Source organism: Trichechus manatus, unplaced genomic scaffold (genome assembly GCF_000243295.1).
Source record: "Trichechus manatus latirostris isolate Lorelei unplaced genomic scaffold, TriManLat1.0 scaffold00129, whole genome shotgun sequence".
In the NCBI taxonomy this organism is placed as follows: Eukaryota; Metazoa; Chordata; class Mammalia; order Sirenia; family Trichechidae; genus Trichechus; species Trichechus manatus.
In genome coordinates, this window is record NW_004444065.1 from 1,150,302 (window position 1) to 1,163,538 (window position 13,237).

Consider the following 13,237-nt stretch of genomic DNA (forward strand, 5'->3'; position numbering starts at 1 on the left):
TGAACTTCCAGCCTTTCGATTAGCTTAACCTTGGAACTCTTGGCTGTGTGGTTGGAGACATAACCCCATGCATAGTTGAATCATTGCCACAGTTTTCCTTAGGCTCTAGTAGATGTGTTCGTGTTGACGTGATGTGTTCATATTTCTTGCCCAAGGGACATTTGCTTTTTTTAATAGCTTATTTTTAATTTTCACATAATCTCAGACTTAAAAAAAAGTGGCAAGGGTATGCAAAAAATTCCTGGGTACCCTTCACTCAGATTTACCAAATATTAACATTTTACTTTATTTGCCTGCACTTACACAAGTCTTTCTTCCTAATTTTTTCCTGGACCTTTTAAGAGCAAGGTACAGACCTAATGCCCCTTTGACCCGAAAATATCAGTTTTCACTGGCAACTTGTGATGTGTTATTTAACTTTATGATTTGTTTTTTCTAGAATACCTTATAAATGGAATCATATAGTATGTAGCCTTTTGAGTCTGGGTTCTTTTACTTAGTGTAATGCATTTGAGATTCAACCAAGTTGTTACGTATATTAAGGGTTTATTCCTTTTTATTTCTGAGTAGTATTTCATTTTATGATATACCACAGTTTGTTTATCCATTCCACTATTGAGAGACATTTGAGTTGTTTCCAATTTTTGATGAATAGGAGTAAAGTGGCTGTGAACATTTTCGTACAGATTTTCATTTTGTTTGGGTAAATAACTAGGAATGAGATTGCTGGGTTCTATGGTAATTGTAGGAGTTCTGGTGGTAAAGTGATTAAGCACCTGACTGCTGATTGAAAGGTTGGCGCTTTGAACCCACCAGCAACTCTGCAGGACAAAAGACCTGGTGATCTGCCCCTATAAAGATTGTTGTTGTGTGCTGTGAAGTTAACTCCTACTCAGTGAACCTATAGGACAGAGTAGAACTGCCCCATAGGGTTTCCTAGGCTGTAATCTTTACAGGAGCAGATTGCCAAGTCTTTTCTTCTGTGGAGATGCTGGTGGGTTCAGACTGCCGACTTTTTGGTTAGCAGCCGAGTTCTTAACCATTGTACTACCAGGGCTCCTTCCATAAAGATTACAGCCTAGGAAACCCTGTGGGACAGTTTTATTCTGTCCTTCAGAGTCTCTATGAGTCAGAATCAACTCAACGTCATATAACAGCAACATGGTAGGTATATATTTTAACTTTTTAAAAATCTCCCAAACTGTTTTTCACAGTGGCTGTGCCATTTTGTATTCCCACTAGCAATGTGGGAATGCATCCTTGTGAGTACTTGGTGTTGCCAGTTTTTTTTATTTGAGCCATCCTCATAGGTGGATGGAAACCCTGGTGGCATAGTGCTTAAGTGCTACCACTGCTAACCAAAAAGTCGGCAGTTCATATCCACCAGGTGCTCCTTGGAAACTCTGTGGGGCAGTTCTACTCTGTCCTATAGGGTTTCTATGAGTTGGAATTGACTCGACGGCAGTGGGTTGGTTTTTGGTTTTAATAGGTGAATGATGGTGTATTTTGGTGGTTTTAACTTACACATCTCTAATGGCTAAATGATGTTGAGCATCTTTTCACGTGTTTGTTATACTTTGGGGGCTTGCGTGTTGCTGTGATGCTGGAAGCTATGCCACCGGTACTTAAATACCAGCAGGGTCACCCATGGTGGACAGGTTTCAGCTGAGCTTCCAGACTAAGACAGACTAGAAAGAAGGACCTGGCAGTCTACTTCTTTAAAAAATTAGCCAGTGAAAACCTTATTAATAGCAGCAAAACATTATCTGGTATAATGTTGGAAGATGAGCTCCTCAGGTTGGAAGGCACACAAAAGATGACTGGGGAAGAGCTGCCTCCTCAAAGGAAGGTCAACCTTAATGACATGGCTGGAGTGGAAGCTTTCAGGACCTTCATTTGCTGAGGTGGCACGACTCAAGAAGAAACAACTGCAAACATCCATTAATAATTGAAACGTGAAATGCGCAAAGTATGAATGTAGGAAATTGGAAATTGTAAAAAATGAAATGGAACGCATAAACATTGATATCCTAGGCGTTAGTGAGCTGAAATGGACTGGTATTGGCCATTTTGAATCGAACGATCATTTGGTTTACTATGCTGGGAATGACAGACTGAAGGGTAATGGCGTTGCATTCATTGTCAAAAAGAACATTTCAAGACTGTCCTGAAGTACAACGCTGTGAGTGATAGGGTAATATCTATACGCCTACAAGGAAGACTAGTTAATAAATTATTATTCAGATTTATGCACCAACCACTGATGACAAAGATGAAGAAATTGAAGATTTTTACCAACTTCTGTACTCTGAGATTGATTGAACATGCCATCAGGATGCATTGATAATTACTGGTGATTGGAATGCGAACGTTGGAAATAAAGAAGTACAATCGTTAGTTGGAAAATTATGGCCTTGGTGATGGAAACCATGCCAGAGATCGCATGATAGAATTTTGCAAGACCAATGACTTCTTCATTGCAAATACCCTTTTTCAACAACATAAGTGGCCACTATACACATGGACTTTGCTGGATAGAATACACAGGAATCAAATCGACTACATCTGTAGAAAAGACGATGGAAAAGCGCAATATCATCCGTCAGAACAAGGCCAGGGGCCTACTGCAGAACAGACCATCAGCTGTTCATATGCAACTTCAAGTTGAAGCTGAAGAAAATTAGAACAATTCCAAGAGAGCCAAAGTATGACCTCAGGTATATCTCACCTGAATTTAGAGACCATCTCAAGAATAAGTTTGACGCATTGAGCACTAATGAGCAAAGACCAGATGAGGTGTGGAATGACATCAAGGACATCATACAAGAAGAAAGCAAGAGGTCGTTAAAAAGACAGAAAAGAAAGAAAGACCAAAATGGATGTCAGAAGACTCTGAAACTTGCTCTTAAATGTCAGGTAGCTAAAGCTAACAGAAGAAATGAAGTAAAAGAGCTGAACAGAGTATTTCAAAGGGCTGCTGAAAAAGAGTATTAAAATGAAATGTGCAAAGACCTGGAGTTGGAAAAGCAAAAGGGAAGAACATGTATGGCATTTCTCAAGCTGAAGGAACTGAATAAATTCAAGCCTCGAGCTGCAATAGTGAAGGATCCTATGGGCAAAATACTGAACGTCACAAAAAGCATTAAAGAAGATGGAAGGAATACACAGAGTCACTGTATTGAAAAGAATTGGTCGATGTTCGATCATTTCAGGAGGTAGCATATGATCAAGAACTGATGGTACTGAAGGAAGAAGTCCAAGCTGTACTGAAGGCATTGGCAAAAAACAAGGCTCCAGAAATTGACAGAATACCAACTGAAATGTTTCAACAAATGGATGCAGCACTGCAAGTGCTCACTCGTCTGTGCCAAGAAATTTGGAACACAGCTACCTGACCAACTGACTGGAAGAGATGCATATTTATGCCTATACCAAAGAAGGGTGATCCATCCGAGTGTGGAAATTATCGAACAATATCATGAATATTACACATAAGTAACATTTTGCTGAAGATCTTTCAAAAGCAATTGCAGCAATACACAGACGAGGAACTGCCAGAAATTCAAGGCGGGTTTAGAAGAGAATGTGGAATAAGGGATATCATGGCTGTTTTCAGATGAATCCTGGCTGAAAGAGAATACGAGAAAGATATTTACCTGCGTTTTATTGACTGTGCAAAGGCATGTGAATATGTGGATCATAACAAATTATGGATAATATTGTGAGGAATGGGAATTCCAGAACACTTAATTTTGCTTGTGAGGAACCTGTACGTAGATAAGCCAGTCGTTCAAACAGAACTAGGAGATACTGCGTGATTTAAAGTCAGGAAAGATGTGCCTCAGGGTTGTATCCTTTCACCATATTTATTCAGTCTGTATGCTGAACAGATAATCTGGGAAGCTGAACTGTATGAAGAATGCAGCATCAGGATTGGAGGAAGGCTCATTAACAACCTGCGTTATGCTGATGACACAACCTTGCTTGCTGAAGGTGAAGAGGACTTGAAGCACTTACTGATGAAGATCAAAGACGACAGCTTTCAGTATGGATTACACCTCAACATAAAGAAAATAAAAATCCTCACAACTGGACCAATAAGTAACATCATGATAAATGGAGAAAAAGATTGAAGTTGTCAAGCACTTCATTTTACTTGGATGCACAATCAACACCCATGGAAGCAACAGTCTAGAAATCAGATGACGCATTAGATTGGGCACATCTGCTGCAAAAGACCTCTTTAAAGTGTTAAAACCAAAGATGTCACTTTCAGGACTAGGGCACACCTGACCCAAGCCATGGTGTTTTCAGGCTCCTCAGATGTGTGCGAAAGCTGGACAGTGAATAAGGACGACTGAAGAATTGATGCCTTTGAATTATGGTGGTGGCGAAGAATATTGAATTACCATGGACTGCCAAAAGAATTAACAAATCTGTCTTAGAAGAAGTGCACCCACAATGCTCCTTAGAAGTGAGGATGGTGAGACTTCGTCTCATGTACTTTGAACATGTTACTAGGAGAGATCAGTCCCTGGAGAAGGACATCATGCTTGGTGAAGTGGAGGGTCAGCAAAAAAGAGGAAGACCCTCAATGAGATGGACTGACACAGTGGCTACAACAGTGAGCTCAAGCATGACAACAATCATGAGGATGGCACAGGACTGGGCAGTGTTTCGTTCTGTTGTACATAGAGTCGCTATGAGTTGAAACTGACTCAACGGCACCTAACAACAGCATTTATTATCTGTTTATCTTCTTTGGTGAAGTGGCTGTTGAAATCATTTTTTTTTTTTTTTGATTTTAATTGAGTTGTTTGTTTTCTTATTGTTGAATATAATTTTTGTTTTGATGGTCAAATTTTCCCAAAATTGGCTGGTGGGAACTCTTTCAAGCTGGCTCCAGTGTCCTTTTGACAAGTATGTTTTCCACATATTTTATCTTGTTCATGGTTGTTGTCTGCTGTCGAGCCAATTCTGACTCATAGCGACCCTATACGTCAGAGTAGAGTTGCCGCGTAGGGTTTCCTAGGCTGAAATCTTTACAGGAGCAGATTGCCAGGTCTTTTCTCCTGTGGAGCTGCTGGTGGGTTCGAACCACCGACCTTTTGGTTAGCAGCCTAGTGCTTAACCATTGCGCCACCAGGATTCCTTTGTTCATTGTTTCTGGTATTATAATGTAACTTTTGGGACAGGTTTTTGGATTTCCTGGGGCAGGCTGCATCTGCAGTCTGCTCTTTGCTTATTTTGCTTTCATGATATAGGGACAATTTTACTTAAAATCAGGCCACCCTTAGTTGAGACTTTCTGAGACTTAAAGAATCATGAAATGAGAGTATAAAAAAGTAACAGATGTAAGAGCTGTTCATCCTTGGTTTATCAGTTCTACCACATGATGAGAAGACCGATGGGATGGTGAGCCTTAATGAAGGCAAGAGACCAGTCTAGATATGCTTTCTTTGAACTTAATGTATGATCAGGATATTTACTTTTAGTTCTTTGATACATTTTGAAAGAACTCCTTATTGCGTAGGGAACAGCCATGATCCAGAGTGTGTTCTGGTAAAACAAGATCTCTATAGTATCTAAAAGTTAATGGTTAGGCACTCAGCGGCTCGAACTCATCAGCCACTAAGTTGGAGAAAGATGTGGCAGTCGGCCTCCATAAAGATTACAGCCTTGGAAACTCTATGGGGTAGTTCTACTCTGTCCTGTAGGGTCACTGTGAGTCAGAATCGACTAGACAGCTCAACGGTATTGGTTTGGTTTAGGAGTAGGTTTGACAGTCGTTATGTTTCTGTAGCAAACCTGCTTGCATTGTTTGATGGAGGTTTTGTTTTGTTTTTGTGGAGTCAGCACTATAGCGGTGTCTGTTACACATTTTCCTTCTGACTCAATTTCACATAAATACAGGTATTTATAACCTACTTCACAGCGTTTTCAGAGCCTTGGTGGTGCAGTGGTTAAGAGCTCGGCTGCTAACCAAAAGGTCAGGTTTTCAAATCCACCAGCCACTCCTTGGAAACCCTGTGGGGTGGTTCTACTGTGTCCTATAGGGTTGCTGTGAGTTGGAATCGACTTGATAGCAATGGGTTTTTTCACAGCATTTCGCATATTTAGGTACATTGAAGTACTTTAAGATAATATATGTACTAGCATTAATTTATGAAGTGTTTAACAAGTAATTGTTCTGGGGAGGCTGTATTATATGGAAATAAAAACATGTTTTGAAGTCAGCTTACCTCCTGTTTATTAAGCTATGTGACTTAAGCTTTCTGAACCTGTTTCCGCATCTTTTAAAAGGGCATGGTACTGTTCACTACAGAGTGTTGCTAAATTCTTAGTATGTAACATTTTAATTATTCAACAAATGGTATCTGCTTTTAACATTTATAATCACAGTTCTAGTGTTTAGTGTTTAAATGAGTTGGGCAAAAGACAAATCTTGTATGCATACACTTTTTAGAGCAGCATTTTATTCTGGAAAATGCATATGGCACAGCAAACTATAAAGACAAAAGAATAAATTGCCCAAAATCCCACCGCAAGGAAGTGATCACTGTTAACATTTTGATATCTTTGTTTATGAAAAAAATAACTTTTTTAGAACAGTTTTAGGTGTACAGAAAAATTAGAAGATAGTATGGGGAGTTCCCATATACCCTACAGTGTCCCCTATTAATAAAATCTTATATTAGTATAATACATTTGTTGCAATTAATAAACCGTATTGATGCATCTTTATTAACTAAAGTCCATAGTTTATTTAGATTTTTTTAGTTTTAACCTTACGTTCCTTTTCTAGGATCCCAATCAGGATACCACATTACATTTAGTTGTAGGCTTCTCTTAGCTGTGAATGTTTCTCAGGCTGTCCTTGTTTTGGATGACTTTTACAGTTTTGAAGAGTATTGGTCAGGTATTTTGTAGGATGCCCTACTATTGGAATTTGATGATTTTTTTTTTTTATAAGACTGAGATTATGGGTTATTGGGAGGAAGACCACAAAGGTAAAATGCAATTTTCATAACATCACATCAGGGGTTGTTATTGTTATTAGGTGCCATCCAGTCAGTTTCAACTCATAGCGACCCTATATACAACAGGGTGAAACGCTGCCCAGTCCTGCACCATCCTCATAGCTGTTTATGTTTGACCCCATTGTTGCAGCCACTGTGACAGTACATCTTGTTGAGGGTCTTCCTCTTTTTCGTTGACCCTCTGGTTTACCAAGCATGATGTCCTTCTCCAGGGACTGGTCCCTCCTGATAACATGTCCAAAGTACGTGAGACAAAGTGTCACCATCCTTGCTTCCAAGGAGTACTCTGACTGTACTTCCAAAACAGACTTGTTCATTCTTCTGGCATTCGATATTCTTTGCCAACACCTTTATTCAAAGGCATCAATTCTTCTTCAGTCTTCCTTATTCATTGTCCAGCTTTCACATTCATATGAGGTGATTGAAAATACCATGGCTTGGGTTAGATGTACCTTAGTCCCCAGAGTGATAACCTTGCTTTTTAACACTTTAAAGAGGTCTGTTGCAGCAGATGCAATACGTCTTCTGATTGTTGACTGTTGCTTCCGTGGGTGTTGATTGTGGATCCAAGTAAAATGAAATCCTTGACACCTTCAGTCTTTTCTCTGTTTATCATGATGTTCCTTATTGGTCCAGTTGTGAGGATTTTTATTTTCTTTATGTTGAGGTGTAATCCATACTGAAAGCTGTTGTCTTTGATCTTCATCAGTAAGTGCTTCAGGTCCTCTTCACTTTCAGCAAGCATGGTTGTGTCATCTGCATATCGCAGGTTGTTAATGAGTCTCCAATCCTGATTCTGCATTCTTCTTCATATAGTCCAGCTTCTTGGATTATTTGTTCAGCATACAGATTGAGTAAGTGTGGTGAAAGGATAACAACCCTGATGCTCACATCTTCCCTGATTTTAAACCACACAGTATTCCCTTGTTCTATTCGAACACCTGCCACTTGATCTACTTACAGGTTCCTCATGAGGACAATTAAGTGTTCTGGAATTCCCATTCTTCACAGTGTTATCCGTAATTTGTTATGATCCACACAGTCAAATGCCTTTGCATAGTCAATAAAACACAGGTGAACATCTTTCTGGTATTCTCTGCTTTTAGCCAAGATCCATCTGATATCTGCAGTGGTATCCCTCATTCCAAGGCCTGTTCTGAATCTGGCTTGAACTTCTAGCAGTTCACTATGTACTGCTGCAACCACTCTTGAATGATCTTCGCAAAATTTTAGTTACGTGGTGTCTTAGTTATCTAGTGCTGCCATAACAGAAATACCACAAGTGGATGGTTTTAACAAAGAGAAGTTTATTTCCTTACAGTCAAAGTAGGCTAAAGTCCAAATTCAGGGCGTCAGCTCCAGGGGAAGCCTTTCTCTCTCTGTCGGCCTTCTCATCAATGTTCCCCCAGACTAGGAGTTTCTCGGCACAGGGACCCCAGTCCAAAGGACGCGCTCTGCTCCCGGCACTGCTTTGTTGATCGTATAAGGTCACCCAACTCTCTGCTCACTTCTGTCTTTTATATCTCAAGAGATTGCCTCAGGACACAATCCAGTCTTGTGGAACCAGTCCTGCCTTACAGAACTGCCACCCTTCCTCCCTCATTAACATCACAGAGGCAGGATTTACAACATATAGGAAAATCACACAGTACCAGTAATCATGGTGCAGCCAAAATGATACACACATTTTTGGGGGGACATAATTCAAACCATGACGTGGGATATTACTGGAGCCCTAGTAGCGCAGTGGTTAAGAGTTTAGCTGCTAACCAAAAGTCGGCAGTTTGAATCTACCAGCTGCTCCTTGGAAACCCTATGGGACAGTTCTCCTGTGTCCTGTAGGGTTGCTATCAGTTGGAATCGAATCGACGGCAATTGGTGGGAGGGTGATATTAATGATACTATTTTATAATTTCCGCATTCTGTTGGATCTCCTTTCTTTGGAACGGGCATAGATATGGATCTCTTCTAGTCAGATGGCCAGGTAGCTGTCTTCCAAATTTCTTTACATAGATGAGTGAGCATCTCCAGAGCTGCATCTGTTTGTTGAAACATCTCAATTGGTAAATTGGTGTTCTTTCAGTTCCTGGAGCCTTGTTTTTTATCATTCCCTTCAGTGCAGCTTGGACTTCTTCCTTCAGTTCCATCGGTTGTTGATCATATGCTACCTCCTAAAATGGTTGAATGTTGACCAGATCTTTTTGGTACAGTGACTGTATTCCTTCCATCTTCTTTTGATACTTCCTATGTTGTTTAATATTTTCCCCGTAGAATCCATCACTATTGTAACTTGAGGCTTGAATTTTTTCTTTAGTTCCTTCAGCTGGAGGAATGCCAAATGTGTTCTTCCCGTTTGGTATTCTAACTCCAAGTCTTTGCACATTTCATTATTAATACTTTACTTTGTCTTCTGGAGCCGCCCTTTGAAATATTCTGTTCAGCTTGTTTACTTCATCATTTCTTCCATTCATTTTAGCTACTCTGCATTCAAGAGCAAGTTTCAGAGTCTCTTCTGATAACCATTTTGGTCTTTTCTTTCTTTTTAATAACCTTTTGCTTTCTTCATGTATGGTGTCCTTGATGTCATCCCACAAGTCATCTGGTCTTTGGTCATTAGTGTTCAGTGTGTCAAATCTGTTCTTGAGACAAGGTCTGTTAATTCAGGTGGATATACTCAAGGTTATATTTTGACTCTCGTGGACTTACTTTGATTTTCTTCAGTTTCAACTTGAACTTGCATAAGAACAATTGATCTGTTCTGCAGTCAACCTCTGGCCTTATTCAGACTGATGATATTGAGCTTCTCCATCGTCTCTTTCCACAGATGTAGTCTATCTGCTTCCTGTTTATTCCATCTGGCATGGTCCATGTGTATAGTTGCCGTTTATGTTGTTGAACAAAGGTATTTGCAATGAAGTCATTGGTCTTGCAAAATTCTAGCATGCAATATCCAGCATCGCTTCTGTCACCAAGGTCATATTTTCCAACTACTGATCCTTCTTTGTTTCCAACTTTTGCAGTCCAATCCCCAGTAATTATCATTTCATCTTGATTGCATGTTTGATCAATTTTGGACTGCAAAAGTTGGTAAAAATCTTTGATTTCCTCATCTTTGGCATTAGTGGTTAGTGCGTAAATTAGATTAATAATTGTATTAACTGGTTTTGCTTGTAGGCATGTATGTTACCCTATCACTGACAGCATTGTACTTCTGGCTAGATCTTGAAGTCTCTTTGATGATGAATGTGACGCCGTTCCTGTTCAATTTGTCATTCCCAGCATAGTAGACCATATGATTGTCCCATTCAAAATGGCCAGTGCCATTCCTTTCAGCTCACTAATACCTAGATTATTAGTTTATCCATTCCATTTCATTTTTGACGTCTGATTTTCCTAGATTCATACTTTGTACATTCCACGTTCTGATTATTAATGTATGTTTGCAGTCGTTTCTTCTCATTTTCAGTCGTGCCACTTTAGCAAATGAAGGTCCCGAAAACTTGACTCCATCCATCGCCATTAAGGTCAATTCTACTTTGAGGTGGCAGCTCCTCCCCATTCGTATTTTGAGTCCTTTCCAACTTCAGGTGCTCATCTTCTGGCACTATACCAGACAGTGTTTTGCTGCTATTCATAAGGTTTTCACTGGCCAGTTTTTTCAGAAGTAGACCACTAGGTCCTTCTTCCTAGTCTGTATTAGTCTGGAAGCACTACTGAAACCCTGTTCACCATGGGTGACCCTGCTTGTATTTGAATACCAGTGGCATAGCTTACAGCATCACAGCAACACACAAGCTACCACAGTACGATAAACTGACAGACATGTGGGAATATGAAGGGTACATACTGTAAATGTGACTATCAATGCTGGTGTTGACCTTGATCACCTGGCTGAGGTAATGTTTGTCAGATTTCTCCATTGTAAAGTTACTCTCTTTTTCCCCCTTCCCTTTCATACTGTACACTTTGGAAGGAAATCACTATATGCAGCCCACATCTAAGGAATGGGGAGGTTATTTGCATAAATTATTTAGAATTCTTCTGCATGGGAGATTTGTCTTCTCTCCCATTTATTAATTTATTCAGCCATATATTTATATCAGTATAACTCATGGATATTTATTTTATAATTTGGATTATAATCCAGTACTACTTTGTTAGTTCTGTTCAAATTGTTTCAGCTTTGGCCTTTGGGAGCTCTTTCAGTTGACTCTTATGCTCCTTTGATATACCCCCATCGGTGTGGGTGTTTTTGTGTGTGCGTTTTTAAAGCTCTTCCTTACTTTCTGGCACTACAAGGTACAACAAGATCATCTTGTGTATTTCCTGTGCTTGTTCTAGAATCAGCCATTTCTCTAAGAGGCCCTCATTCCTTTTATTGGAGAATGGTATTAGAAACCAAGATGTAAGCACTAAGTATGCTTATTGCTACTGGGGTGTTGTTTCTTTTAGGCCCTCTTAGCTAACGTGTTTATACTAACTTGTGTACATACACATATTTATGATTATTCCTCTAAGTAGTCTATGTCTCTGTTAAGTAAACATGAGTTCATACTGATGATTCCAACTCTAATTCATTAGCACGTGGATCATTCTAGCTTCCTCCCTTGCTTCTCCTCCAACTCTCTCTCCATTGGTGAGAAACTTTGCTACAATCATCTGCAATCCATTTACTTAGTCATTGCATTCTAGTATACATGAATAGCAGTATCAGAATTGTTAATCTATATCCCCATGACAAACAACTTTTTTTTTTTTTACATTTTTATTGTAATTAAATGAAGTTTACATTCCAAGTTAGTCTCCCATACAAAAAAATTTTTTTTTACATACATTGTTATGAGACCCCAACCGCTTACCCCATTCTGTGACAGCACACTCCTCCCCTCTGCCCGCTTCTCCATGAACTTTCAACCAGCTCCTAACTCTCTCTACCTTCCCATCTCACCTCTGGACAGAAGCTGCCCCTTTGGTCTCTTGTATCTACTTGACTAAGAGGCACATTCTTCATGAGTATCACTTTATGTCCCACAGTCCAGTCCAATCCCTGTCTGAAGAGTTGGCCTCGGAAATTGTTTTAGTTCTGGGCTAATAGTCCAGGGGCCATGCTTTCCGGGGCACCTCCAGTCTCAGTCAGACCATTAAGTCTGGTCTTCTTACTAGAATTTGAGTTCTGCCTCCCATCGTTCTACTGCTCCATCAGGGACCCTCTGTTGTGTTCCCTGTCACGACGTACATTGGTGGTAGCTGGGCACCATCTAGTTCTTCCGGACCCAGGCTGATGAAGTCTCTGGTTTATGTGGCCCATTCTGTCTCTTGGGCTAATACTTTCCTTGTGTCTTTGGTGGTCTTTGTTCTCCTTTACTTCAAGTGGTTGGGACAAATTGATGCATCTTAGATGGCCGCTTGCTAGCTTTTAAGAGCCCAGACGCCAGTCACCAACGTAGGATGCAGAACATTTTCTTAATAGGCTTTGTTATGCCAGTTGACCTAGATGTCCCCTGAAAGCATGGTCCCCAGACTTCCCATCCCTGCTATTCTGTCTCTCAAAGTATTTGATTGTATTGAGGGATCTTCTTAGCTTTGGTTTAGTCCAGTTGTGCTGGCTTTCCGTGTAGTGTGTGTTGTCCTTTCCTTCACCTAAGATGATTCTTATCTACTATCTAGATAGTGAATAACCCTCACCCTCCCTTCCCACCCCTGTAACCATCAAAGAATGTTTTCTTCTGTGTTTAAACCTTTTCTTGAGTTCTTACAATAGTGGTCTTATACAGTATTTGTCCTTCTGTGACTGACTAAATTCACTCAGCATAATAACTTCCAGCTTCAACCATGTTATACTATGTTTCACAGCTTCATCATTGTTCTTTATTGTTGTGTAATATTCCATTGTGTGGATATACCATAATTTGTTTATCCATTCGTCGGATGATGGGCACCTAGGTTGTTTCCATCTTTTTGCTATTGTGAACAGTGCTGTAATAAACATGGGTGTGCGTGTCTATTCGTGTGATGGCTCTTGTTTCTCTAGGATATATTCTAAGGAGTGGGATAGCTGGATCATATGATACTTCTATTTTTAGCTTTTTAAGGAAGCGCCAAATCACTTTCCAAAGTGGTTATACCATTTTATTCCCACCAACAGTGTGTAAGTGTTCCAGTCTTTCCACAACCTCTCCAGCATTTGTTATTTTGTG